The sequence below is a fragment of the Emydura macquarii genome, unplaced genomic scaffold, assembly GCF_026122565.2.
Source record: "Emydura macquarii macquarii isolate MOO-44397 ecotype Brisbane River unplaced genomic scaffold, CSIRO-AGI_Emac_v2 contig_2594, whole genome shotgun sequence".
Lineage (NCBI taxonomy): Eukaryota > Metazoa > Chordata > Testudines > Chelidae > Emydura > Emydura macquarii.
Genome location: NW_027132731.1, coordinates 1,162 through 14,789, shown reverse-complemented (window position 1 = coordinate 14,789; position 13,628 = coordinate 1,162). Strand labels below are relative to the sequence as shown.

The window sequence follows — 13,628 nt, the reverse complement described above, 5'->3', positions numbered from 1 at the left end:
GCACCCTCGGGTGCATTGCATCCGGCCCCATGGACTTGTGAATGTCCAATCCTTCTAAATAGTCTTGGACCCGTTCCTTCAGCACTGCGGGATGTTCGCCTCCTTCCCTTTTTGTGCCACCCAGTACAGCAGTCTGGGAGCTGACCTTGTCTGTGAAGACAGAGGCAAAAAAGGCATTGAGTACCTCAGCTTCTTCACATCCTCCGTTAATAGTGGAAAGTGTAAGGTCAGGCACCTCGGGACTAATAACAAGACTTTGCTATAAGCTGGGGACACAGCAGCTGGAAGTGTGTGTGAGCCACCGATGTGATGTGGACATGAAAAAAGCTAATGCAATCCTATGATACATCAGGAGAGGTATTTCCAATAGAGACAGGGAGATGTTAGCACCGTTATACAAGGCGCTGGTGAGACCTCATCTGGAATAGTGTGTGCGGTTCTGGTCCCTATGTTTAACAAAGATGAATTCAGACTGGAACAGGTGCAGAGAAGGGCGACTAGGCTGATCTGAGGAATGGAAAACCTGCCTTATGAGAGGAGACTCAAAGAGCTTGGCTTGTTTAGCCTGACCCAAAGAAGGCTGAGGGGAGATCTGACTGCTCTGTGTAAATACATCAGAGGGATAAACACCAGGGAAGGAGAGGGGTTATTTAAGTTCAGCACCAATGTGGACACAAGAACTAAAGGAAGTTTAGACTTGAAATTAGACACAGGTTTCTAACCATCAGAGGAGTGAAGTTCTGGGACAGCCTCCCAAGGGGAGCAGTGGGGGCAAGAAACTGAGCTGGCTTCAAACCTGAGCTTGACAAATGTCTGGAGGTTACGGTACGGTGGGCCGGCCTAGTCTGGCAATTGACTGATCTCTGACTGCGCGTGGTAGATATGCCAGTGGCCTGTGATGGACGTTTGATAGGCGGGTTCTGAGTTATAGCAGGGAATTCTTTCTAGGTGTCAGGCTGGTGAGTCTTGCCCATGTGCTCAGGGTGTCCCTGCCAACACCCTCCCCCTGCCCCACGGCGCCGACTGCCAAGACCCCCGCCCTGCTCCCTGCAGCATGGCATCCCCTGTCAGCCTCTCTGCGCCCAGCACTGCCAGCTGGCAGAACGGCCACCTGGGTCAGCCCAATGCTCCAGCCAGCCCAGAGTCCAGGAGTGCCTGGGGCCAGCTGCTCCAGAGCGAATGGACAGACGGACAATTTCTGTCATCCAGTCCCAGCTCCCGGCAGTCAGAGTGGCAGCGTGAGACTTTGTTTGATCATCTGTCCCTGCTGCACATTGAACAGATATTTTTAGACCTGTCCACGTTGCCGACTCACGCACCATGGCAGGGAGGGGACGATGGGATCTGGCAGCTCTAAATACGGGTGAACATGTCTGAGTCAGATGGAAACTGAAAGCCACTGTTGCCTTTCCTAGCACTGGGCTGGTTCCGGGAAAAGGAGGGGGCGGGGAGGAGGAATCTCTCCAAGTTTTTTACCCTGGCTGAGCCTGCAGCCACCCAGTTCATGGGGATGATCCCTCCGGAGCAGCAGGCCAGAGTCATTGGGGCCTGCACCTCCCTCCTGGGGGATCCATGGAGGTGTTAACCCAGGGTTTGCCACGCTGGGTTTCCAGGTGCGGAGGCAGCTGTTAGCAGTACAGGGCCCATGACACACAGCACAGTGCTCCCAAGTGCACCCAGCAAAATGCTTTGCCGTAAAGACTCATAGACACCTAGAAGATTAGTGGGACCCAGGAGGTGTCTAGTCCAACCCTCTGCTCAAAGCAGCACCAACCCCGACTAAATCATCCCAGCCAGGGCTTTGTCAAACCCGGCCTTAAAAACCTCAAAGGATGGAGATTCCACCACCTCCCTAGTAACCCATCCCAGAGCTGCCATCCCCACCCTCTGAGGGAAAAGCTTTTCCTAACATCCAACCTAGACCTGCCCTCCAGGGTATCGACCTCTCCCCCCAGCTTAGTGTCATCTGCAAACCTGCTGAGGGTGCATCACCCTGTCCTGCAGACCATTAATGAAGATGTTGAATGAAACCAGCCCCAGAACAGACCCCTGGGGCACTCCGCCTGTGACCGGCTGCCAGCTAGACATGGAGCCGTTGATCACTACCCGTAGATCTAGCCAGTTTTCTCTCCACCTTATAGCCCATTCATCCAAGCCACACGTCTTTCACCTGCTGATCGGAATACCGCAGGACACCGTACCCAGAGCTTTGCTAAAATCAAGGTCTAGCATGTCCACGACGTTCCCCACATCCACAGAGCCAGTCACCACATCAGAGAAGACAATCAGGTTGGTCAGGCAGGACGTGCCCTGGTGAATCCATGCTGACTGTTCCTGTCACCTTCCTAGTGTTTCAGCATGGATTCCTTGGGGACCTTCCCCATGATTTTGCCAGGGGCTGAGCTGAGGCTGACGGGTCTCTAGTTCCCCGGCTCCTTCTTCCCTTTTTTGCAGATGGCGCTAGATTTCCTATCGTCCGGGACCTCCCCCGATCACCACAAGTTCTCGACGGTAATGGCCAATGACTTTGCAATCACACCAGCCAACTCCCTCAGCGCCCTGGGATGCATCCAGCCCATGGACTTGTGCGTGTCCAGCTTTCCTAAACAGCCCCGAACCTGCTCCTTCACCACTGGGGCTGCTCACCTCCTCCCCGTTCTGTGCTGCCCCCTGCAGTAGTCTGGGACCTGACCTGATCTGTGAAGACGGAGGCAAAAAAAGCATAGAGTGTTCCTGGGCTCTCTCCCCGGCTCTGGGAGGGGAGTGGGGTCTAGTGGTTAGAGCAGGGAGCCAGGACTCTTTGGTTCTATTCCCCTCCCGCATGTTCCTCTCTCCGGAGGTGCGGGTTGTCCCCCTCGCTAAGGGCTGCGATGGGCTCCGTGATCCAATGTCCTTTTCAAACCCAGCCTTGGGGTGATTCAATGGGGCTCCAGGGGCCACGGGGGGACGGAGGCTGGGAATTCCCGGACACACACACACACTGAGCCGGTGCCAGCTGGTGTCCAGCCGGGCCTCTGCCCAGCAGCCCGGTACCTGCGCTGGCCAGCCCGGCTCCGTGCCGCATCACAGCACCGCCGGGCGGAGTTAAACCGGCGCCGCTTCTACTTTCAGTTTCCCTCTGACTCTTCACGTGTCTACTGGACCCGCTGCTGCAGGAATCGGAGCCTCCCAGCTGCTCGGAAGGACAGACGGACCCGCGGGAGGGAACTAACGGACTCAGAGCGCAGCCGGGCAGCCCTCGCCCGGGGCAGGTAGGGCACCGGCTGCTCCCTCCCCCCAGGCTCAGCCCCGCCCCACGGCCCCGGATCGCTCTGGGGCCGGGCACCGGGCAGCAGTTCCCGGCGATGGAGGAAACGAAGCGGCGGCTGCGGGTGGATCCCGGCTCGCTCCGGGCGCTGGGGGGAGCCGATGGGTGGCGCGGGGCAGGCGGGCGGGGGAGCCCCAGGGACGCCTGCCCCGGGCACGACGCTCCGTCAGCACGGCCGTGCATGGGCCCATGGACCCAGTGCCGCTTCCTCGGCCGCCGGGGGCTGCGTCTGCAACGAGACCCGCCTCCGCCCCGCAGCCCCGGGCGCTGCGCCCCCTTCCTGGGCGCGGCTCCCCTCGGCCGGCTCCACTCAGCGCTCGCGGCCGCCCCCTGGGGCAGCGCTGCCATCCGCGGGCCGCGAGCAGAGCCCGGGCTGCGCCGGGGCCGGGGCCGGGGCGTCGGACTGAGGGTGAAAGAAACGCAGCCGGGTCACGGCCGGTCTCCAGCCGGGGATAACTGGAGGGGAAACGGCGGCACCGTCTGGCTCCGAAGGGGCGGTTCGGGTCTGAGCCGCGCTGGGTTGTTTTCAAAGGACGGGCACCGAAGGGGGGAACCCGCCGAGACAGGCCCGGGGGGTCGGTTCGGGGCCGAGCGGTTCGACGTGTCGCTGGGAACCGAAGTTCCCAAGTGGGGCCAGATTCGCCTTCAAAAAACATAAAAAAGGTAAAAAACCCGCCCAGAAATGAAAAGAAAAATGATCATTCCGGGGTCAAAACGTGTCCTGCAGCCCCCGAACGACTGAACACCGGACACCGGCCCCTCTGGGTGGAGTCGAAACCATTTTCCCCCCTGGGTTTTCCGGCCACTGAATGAAAACGATCAACCTCAGCTCAGCCCCTGGCTGCAGGCGGCCGGACAGAGCTTGGAGACGGGGTGGAACTGAGACAACAGATCTCTGTGCGCCCAGGGAGTCCATCCCCGTGGCCTCTGGCTGTGCTGTCTGTGGTACTTGTATGGACTCCGTCATTGCAGCCTCATGTATTGGACCCTCACCCCCCTGAGGGGGGGCCAGGGCAGCGCTGTTATCCCATTGTACAGATGGGGAAACTGAGGCACAGCTGAGAGGGGGGATGGTTCAGCTTTGCAATGCTGAGTGCAGCGATGCCTAAACACCTTTAAAAATCTGGCCCAAGTGATTTGCTCGGACAGTCTGTGGTGGAGCAAGGACTTGACCCCATGTCCCAGGCTCACGCTCTGACCACTGGACCATCCTGCCTCTCCAGCAGCAGCCCCGGCAGGTACGATTAAAGGGGCACCGGCCGGGGGTGTGCAGCCATGCGCAGGATTGCCAGGGCTTGTCTGCACCTGGGGTGAGCTGCAGTGGGCGACACTTGTGGGTGGGGGGGCCTGGCCCTGTATCTCATTGCCCCCTGCATCTCGCCTCCCCCCGCGCTCACCCTCCCCGCTCTGTGTCCGTAGGCCGCCTGCCTAGCGCGATGGAGATCCCCATGCCGGCCCCCGTCTGCCTGATCGAGAACAGCCCGGCCGGGGAGCTGTGGGTGCAGCAGGAGGCGCTGCGGGTGCTGGCGGAGATCGCCCAGCCCGTGGTGGTGGTGGCCGTCGCCGGGCTGTACCGCACCGGCAAGTCCTACCTCATGAACAAACTGGCCGGCAAGAGAACGGGTGAGACAGACGGGGCACCGGGACACCTGGGTTCTCTTCCCTGGCACTGGGAGGGAAGTGGGGTCTAGTGGTTATAGCAGGCGGATGGGAGCCAGGACTCTTGGGTTCTGTCACTCTGTGTCTGTCCCAACTCCGCCCGTCTCTCCCCCAGGTTTCTCGCTGGGCTCCACGGTGCAGTCTCACACCAAGGGCATCTGGATGTGGTGCGTGCCCCATCCCCACCGGGCCGGCCACACCCTGGTGCTGCTGGACACCGAGGGGCTGGGCGACGTGGAGAAGGTGAGTGGGGGGTGGGGTGTGTATGAGAGTCAGCCAATTTGCAGAGCAGGCTGTAAAGTCCCTTGACATGCAGGAGCTGTTGGGACTTGTAGTTCCCAGGGGCTGCTGGGAATTGTAGTTCAGGACAAGGCATGCTGGGAAAGGGGATGAGGTATTTAAGGAGCTCCCTCTCCTAAGGGTTGGACTCCTAGCAAAGGAGCCCCTTGCTGGTGAAGGAGGAGCTGTCTGAGGTAGAGCTGACACCCTTTGACTGGGGCAGAGCCGGTGCTGGGGTGCAGGGGATGCCGTGTGGGGGCTGGGAAGGAAGGTCCAGGTGTGTGGCTGGAAGTGCTTGGCTCGCCCTGGGAGAACTGTTGAGATATAGAAAAACTTTCCTGTCCTGAATCGTGATGAAAAGTCAAAATGGGGAAAAGTGGCAGGGACTGAAAATAGGAAACGTGTCCTGGGTCTGGGTCACGCAAAAGAAATTGGATAATTTTCAAACATTTCATTTTCCTTCTTTTTCGCTTTCTTAACTCGGTCCAAATTTACCAAATTGTTCCATTTAGGAAAACAGCCGGTCGGGTCGTTTCCACAATTCTGACATTTTTTCCCAATAATTTTTCAAGTTGGGAAATTCATCTCAGCCGACCCTGTTTCACCCCTGGTTTTGGTATCAACAATTCGACGTCCTTCCGTGAAAGTTTCCCAAGCTGTTGTCGTGCTGGAGCACAGGCCTGGCGTTCGGGAAACCCGGGTTCAAATCCCTGCTGGATTGCCCCTTGAGCGTGGACTCAGTTACCCATTTAGATGATGGGGCCAACGCCCTGTCCTGCCTGCCAGAGGGAGTGTGAAGATAAATACATTCAGCCTGGCGAGGGCTCAGTCACTGCAGATATGATGGATCCGTTGAGAAGGATCCCGCAGGCTTGGCCGCGTGTCGGCATCTCCCTGCCGTAGGTGGAGGGAGGAGCCGGCATCGCCAGCCACCAGGGACCCAAAGATGCATGAGAGCAGCTGAACCCCCTGCCCTGCTCTGCAGGCTGCTGTGGCTGCACCCCTGGGGCGGGAGGGGGTGTCGCCTTCCCAAAGCTTTAACACAGCCACACAGGTCAGAAACTTACTTCAGTAACAGGCGAGCAATGGGAGCCCCTCCCCTTCACGTGCCTCCAGGAGCTGGGGATTTCCTGGGGTGTGTGGGGGGAAATATGCCAACCTCAAATAGCGACTCTCCCGGCTCGAAGAACAGGAATTCACTGTGGCCTGGCAGAGAGAGCCCTGGGCTGGGCTTCCAGAGAGCTGGGCCAGTCTGTGCCCTGTTCCTCAGTTTCCCCCTCTGTGCCAAGGGGCTGGTGATCCTGCCCTGCCCTGCGAGCTCTGTGGCTGGGACGTGCTGGGGACGGTGATGGTGGGTGTCGTTCCAGGGCGACACAAAGAACGACACGTGGATCTTCGCGCTGGCCGTGCTGCTCAGCAGCACCCTGGTCTATAACAGCATGGGCACTATCAACCAGCAGGCCATGGACCAGCTGCAGTATCCTTGCCTGGTGGCTGGGAGGGGGGCCCATCTCCCTGGGGAAGGGTCCCGCGGTTCTATCCAAACGCTTCACCCCCAGTGAAATGGTGTCCCACAGCGCAGTGTGTGCTCCACAGCGCCCTCTAGCAGCCGCTCAGTGTAAGGGGATAACAACCCACTACTGCCCTCAGCTGCACAGTTGCTCCGTCAGCTCCAGTGCTGCTGGTGTCTGTTGCTGGACCCTGAAGGTTGTGGGTTCAATCCCTGCTTCCGGGATGCTGACTGAATATCCTCCCCTTTGCCCAGTCCCTTCTGAGTCCTCATTGCAGGTGGGTCTGGGGGCCCTAATGGAGAGGGACTCTATGGGGGGGGCAGTTCATCTCTGGTTCCTTAGCCGGTCCCAGCTACGTGACGGAGCTGACGGAGCGCATCAAGGTGAAGGCGACGGCCGGGGGCAGCCGGCAGGATGGGGAGGATTCGGCTGATTTTGTGAGGTTCTTCCCAGCCTTCGTGTGGGCCGTGCGGGATTTCACGCTGCAGCTGGAGCTGGACGGGCGGGAGATCAGCGAGGACGAGTACCTCGAGAACGCCCTGAAACTAAAGCCAGGTAGGGGAGCAGTGCTGGCCCCAGGGTGGCGCGAGTTGGTGCCAGGCTGCATGAGGCGGGAGTGGTGAGCTCCCTGGCAGTCAGGGCTGGCCCAAGGGGGCACCATGCTGCACGGGGGTGGCAGATTTTGCTTGAGTCACAAACAAGGAGTTGATGTTTCGTGGGTGTTACTGGTTCCTGGTTGGAGTATTTGATGTCCCGGCCAAATCCCAGCTTGGATGGTTCCCCTCCAGCCCCCGTGGATAGCGAGGTCTCTCCATGCCAGGGGAATGTTTCCAACAGCTGCCCCGCTGCCCCCCAGAAGCAGCTGCATCTTGGCGCAGGGCTCCTGCCCAGCTCTCATCTCGTCCTCAGGCAGCAGCCAGCGAGCCCAGCTGTACAACCTGCCCCGTGAGTGCATCCGCCAGTTCTTCCCAGCCCGGAAATGCTTCGTCTTCATCCAGCCGGCCGGCCGGAGGGACCTGGCTCGGCTGGAGGAACTTTCGGAGGCTGAGCTGGAGCCCGAGTTCCAGGAGCAGGCGGCCCGGTTCTGCCACCACGTTTGGGATACGTCACAGCCCAAGACCATCCCGGGTGGCCACGTGGTGACCGGGACCAGTGAGTGTCCGTAGCCCTCGGGCCAGGGGTCAGCAGCTCCCTGTGCCATGCTGGGACCAACAGGGCTCGTGCGGTGCTGGGCGGGATGAACCGAGCTGGGAGGGGTTTTCCGGTGGCCGGCACTGGTGGGGCTGATGCTGGCATCTGGAATCTGGGTGCCTCCCAAGGAGAGAGGAGGCTCGGGGAAACCACGGTGCATTCCCAGCAGGGATGGGGCAGTGGGGTGTATCTAGGGGTGATGGGGGCATGTCCCAGGCTCAGTGTCCATCCTGCAGGGGGAGGGCAGGTCAAGGGGTGCAGGGTGAGGCAGGGAGCAGCCAGGTTTCTGCAGGGTGCAGGGAGGCCATGGGAGGGGCTGGGCACCATGGCATGGTTCCTTCCCCTCTGACCTCACTGGGCACCCTGGTGCTGACCCCACCCCTCCGGCAGTGCTGGGGAACCTGGCGGTGACCTACGTGGACGCCATCCGCAGCGGGGCGGTGCCCTGCATGGAGAGCGCGGTGCTGGCCCTGGCGCAGATCGAGAACTCGGCGGCGGTGGGGGAGGCCGTGGCTGTGTACGAGCAGCAGCTGGCGCGGGGGGTGGCGCTGCCCACGGAGACGATGCTGGAGCTGCTGGAGCTGCACGCCCAGTGCGAGCGGGAGGCGCTGCGGGTGTTCATGGCGCGCGCCTTCAAGGACGATGACCGCCGCTTCCAAGGGGAGCTCATGGTACGGCCCCTCACGCTGGCCCCAGTGGTTACGGGATAGTTGCCCTGCTGTGGGGTGGGTGGGGCTGGGGCTCCCCTGACCCTGTTCCCCGGGGTCTCCTAGCCCGGGCTGTGCTTAGCTGGAAAGCCGAGGTGCCAGGCCAAGGATACCCTGCCCAATCTCCAGCCCAGCCTCTGCCCCATTGGGGTCTCTCCTGGCTCCCCTCCCTGCCTCTCTGAACCCCCCACACTGCCTCACTCCCGGCCTCTCTGTGCCCATCCCGGCAGTGCTGCCTAGAGAAGCAGAAGCAGGCCCTGTGCCGGCACAACGAACTCGCTTCCACAGAGCGCTGCACGGCCGCCCTGCTGGAGCTGGCAGACGAGCTGGACGAGCAGATCAGCCGGGGGGTCTACGCGGTGCCCGGGGGCTACCGGCGATTCTTGGATGCCCAGCGACAGGTGGTGGAGAGATACCGGCAGGTGCCGGGGAAGGGGATCCAGGTAGGAAAGGGCTGGAACCTGCCTGTGTGTGTCTGCGACCCCCGTTCTGCAGCCTGGGCAGTGCTGCTGACAACCGGACATCACCTTCCCCAGCCGGGCAGTTCCTGGATCCTCCCCAGAGCAGGGGCAGCATCAGAGCGTGAGCCCAGCCCACCCACGTACCCTTCCCCCGCCAGCGTGTCCCAGGGACCTGGTTCCCGTGGCCCGTCCAGCCCTCGACTGCTGTGCTGGGACTGCTGGAGGGGGAACGGTCAGTGCCCGTGGGTGGGGCGATTTGTGCTTTAAAAACCAGGTTCAGGCCCCGCTCAGCCAGAACAGGCGCTGAGGGTGTCGAGTGGGAACCGAAGGATGACTCCGGGGCCGGATGGGAGCCCACGTTCCCTAGAGGGGAAAGGCCCCATGTCCCAGCCCCACCCGCCTGAGCCAGCCAGTTCCCCGTTGCTCTCCGGTGCTGTGATCCAGAATCCAGACCCGGATCTGGATCCCCAGGCAAACCCCCTGAGCCTGTGACTCCCGCTCTCCAACCCCAGGCTGACGCGGTGCTGCAGGAGTTCCTCCAGTCCAAGGAGGCCGTGGCCCAGTCCATCCTGCAGACAGACGAAACCCTGACAGAGAAGGAGAAGGAGATGGCAGGTACCCAACGGGGGAGACGTTGTGCCACTGGGGTGGGGGGGGAGGGACACAGAGTCACCGTGGTGCTCCTCGCGCTGACCCACGGCTCTATCCCCATCCCAGCCCTCAAAGTCCAGGCCGAGGCAGCCGAGCGGGAGCAGCAGATCCTGCGGCAGAAGGAGGCTGAGCTGCAGCAGAAGCTGGAGGACCAGGAGCGCAGCAACCAGGAGAACCTGCGGCAGCTGCAGGAGAAGCTGGAGGGCGACAGGAAGAAGCTGCTGGAGGAGCAGGGCAAGATGGTGGATCAGAAGCTGAAGGTAGCGGGGGGCCCGTGGGTGCTTGGAGCTGTGGGGGTGACCCGCAGGATGGGCAGAACCTGTTCCAGGGAGCTTCAGTCTGCACAGGGGTGGGATGTCTGTGCACGAGGCAGCCCGGGTGCTGGTAAATGGCAGGCTGGGGGCAGGATAGCAGGCTACATGGGCCCATGGGGCAGAGCCAGTGACAGGATTGCTGGTGAGTGCAGTGCGGGGAATGACACGTGCACATATACAGCAGGGAAAGGGGGGACACACACACACACACACACACACACACACACACACACAGACACACACACACACACACACACACACACACACACACACACACACACACACACACACACACACACACACACACACACACACACACACACACACACACACACACACACGCGCGCGCGCGCGCGGGGTTGTCTCCTCCAGCAGGGTGCACAGGGACAGACCCAACCCCAGCCCCCTCCCCTGGGCTCTCATCCGTCCCAGCCCTGCCCCACACTATTACCGTGACCCCTCCTAACCCATGGGAAGAGGCTGGGGTCCCCCTGACACTCTCGCTGTTCCCCAGGAGCAGGAGGCCCTGCTGAGGAGGTTTTCAGAAGGAGGCCGGACGCATGGCGGACGAGATCCGCCGGCTGCAGCAGCAGAGCGAGGAGATTCAGAAGCCGTCCGTGGATCTCTTCCGCGCTGGAGACGTTGGGTGAGGTGGCAGGGCTCGTGTTACCCGGTTTCATCGGCAAGGCTGTCGGGGCCGCCGGCCGCTTCTTCAGTCGCCTGTTCTGATGAGGAGCCTCACCACCTGCTCGCCCCTCCACCCCAGCGCCCCGTTCACCCGCGACACCCCCCGCCACAGGACACTCCTGTGGTGAGCAGCTCAGTAACTGCCAGCAAAGTGCTGGGTCGTTCTGACTGCAACGCCGAGGGCCCCCAGCCCCCATGCTGCGTGGGCTGGGCTGGACCCCGGCTCGCGGGGGGAGGAGGAATATCTCACCCCACAAGGTGTTGCAGGCAGGTTGCATTGTGGGAGTCTCGCCACCTCAAGATGCTCAAGTGCTGTGGGAGATGGATACCGGGATGGATGGGCCTATTGGCCTGATCTGTGGGGCAGGAAACAGGCCAGGTGGCTACCAGAACACCACCGGCAGGGCAGTGAGACACTGGCCACACCTAGGAACCCAGAGTCCCCTGGAGCCGAGGCAGCCTTTGCCCAGAAGGTTCCATCCTGCAGCAGGTACCTCCCCATCCCTGGGCATGGGCAGGGGGCGTCTCTCTCCTCGCCTTGCAACCAGGTGGCTTTAAACTCTGCAATTAAATAAACCTCCCGTGAACCTGGCCGGTGTCTGCGTTTTTGCTGCTCTTCTCTCTGCTGACGTGAATCGAGGGCCTGAAAGTGGCGTGCAGAGCGCCTACATGCCAGGACGAGCTGCGAAACCCGCCTGGCTGCCCTCGACTTGGGCTGTGGCTGTGAGATTGCTAAGTGGCAGGGTGTCCAGTAGTTACCGCAGGGGGTGACGGAAGGCTGGGCAGCAGGACTCCTGGGTTGTATCCCCACCTTGGGGAGGGCAGTGAGGTCTGGTGGTTAGAGCAGGCTGGAGTTGGGCGTAGACAGCCAGACCTGGTGGCTGATTATGGGGCACGGGCAGAGCTGTGGGGGGCAGCTGAGGGCTGGCAGAGCAGGTGGATGCGGGTCGGGATTGAGGGGCACGGCCAAGACTGTTCTAATCCCGGCTCCTTGGGCCCGTTCCCTGGGCCCGGTGCCTTTGGGCATCCCTCCGTGGCTACTCGGTGACTGGAACAAGTGAGTTGATTGGTTGGGGTTTGCGGCCCGTGGCTGATATCCAGCGAGAGCCGCCCAGCCCAGCGGGTTCTCCCCGTGGCACCTGCTGGGATGGACCCAGGGCTGTGACTCTACGTGGCAGGGGGGGAGGTCGGGGTGCCCAAGGCCTGCCAGGGGCGTCTCTGTTGTTTTCAGTCTGTCTACATAACCAGGAGGAAAAGGAAGCCGAAGGGGAGCCGGGGCCCTGCCCATCAGGGGCGTTGGTGGACAGCTCGCCCACCCGCTCCCGGCTCGCCGGAGCCTCCAGTCTCGCCGGCCACAGCGACCGTGGTCCCTGCAGTCTCCTGGCCGCTGTGAACCCGCTGCTGGGCCCAGCGTAGCCTCTGTAGCTGGCAGTCGGGGGGTTGTCGCTTGTTCATGTTTCCTCTTGGGCTGGAACCTAGAGACCCGGCTCAGCTTGGGTCCCGCGTGCAAATGGGCAGCCCCTGTCCACACCCGCACAGCGACGCCAGGTGTGCTGGGCTGTGACACGCTGGAGGGGGGAGGAGCGAGCTGGCGTGGTGGCAAGACACTGGCTGGGGCAGGAGTTACCTCACCCCTGCGTTCTCCTGAGCGCCCCAGCCTGGAGCAGTTCGGCCCCTGGCTCGGGAGGTTGTGGGGAGTGCGGGTGCGCCCAGGGGAGGGACGCGGCTGTGCTGTGCCCTGGCTGATGGGGGGTTTGTCTGCCGGGTACAAATGTGGGCTGACTCCAGAGCAGTGGGAGCTGTGCCCGGCACACGGGGCTGGCTGGGGGATGGGGTATCGGCACCGCAGGGCCTTGGGCAGGCTGCCTGCGAGACCCCACGTGTGCAGAGAGCAGCCCCCAGCCTGGCCTGGCGCTTCGGTGCCTCGGCATGTCCCGGTGCCTCAGAGCCAGGACGCCTGGGTTCTCCCCCTGGGTGTGGGAGGGTTATGGGGGCTAGTGGTTGGAGCAGGGGGTCTGAGACCCAGGACTCCTGGGTTCTATTTCTCACTCTGTGCCCTCCGCCCTCCCCCCACTGCCCGTGACAGGTGCCCAGGAGCAGGTGGTTTGTGGATTTAACGTTTTAACACCCAGGGCTCTGCCGGTCGGCTGCCCGGCCACTTAGCAACAACCTGCAGCCTCAGGAGCCCTTCACCCGCCGGTTTAACTGACAGTCGGATTTCAGCTGGACGACAGCTGGGCCTGGTCAGTGAAACCCCGTCCTCACCGGGCTGAGCCAAACCCACCTTGTGTGTGTGTGTGTGTGTGTGTGTGTGTGTGTGCCTGCGCCCCCTGCTGGAAGGGCTGTGCCCTGCTCTGTGTGTGTGGGGGGCGGGGGGAGGTTCACAGAGGGGCTTCAAGGGCTGCTCGGGCTCCTTCCCGCCTCCTTCCCGCCAGGCCGGGTGGACATTGTGGGTCCCAGACGCTGCTCTGGGTCTCAAAGTGGCCGGGCAGCATTTCCCGAGGAGGTGGGAGCTTTGCCTCTCCCCACATCAGAGTGACTCTGTAGGAGTGCAGAAGGGGTCAGTGGGGCGCTGTGCTGCAGGGATTGAGGAAGGGGATCAGTTGGGCGCACCGTGGGGCATGGCAGGGGTCAGCGGGAAGGCTTTGCTGCATGGAGTGAGAAGGGGGTGCTAGTAGGGGGCACTGTGGGGCAGGGGTCAGGGCGGGGGCTCAGTAGTGGTCGCTGGGATCCCAGGTGCCAAGGACGGTGGTGTAATGATTCCTCATGAATTTCGTTGCCCTGGAGGAGGGAAGATTTGCAGTTTGGCTGGGAGGAGACTGAGGCAAAGGGGGTGGGGGGCTGGCTGCATCTGAGTTTGG

At 61.9% G+C, this 13,628-nt stretch overlaps 1 pseudogene; it reads left to right on the top strand.

Moving 5' to 3' along the window:
- The first annotated feature begins 4,750 nt into the window (after positions 1 to 4,750).
- Positions 4,751 to 10,809, top strand: LOC137163494 (guanylate-binding protein 1-like; annotated as a pseudogene).
- Positions 10,810 to 13,628: the final 2,819 nt, after the last annotated feature.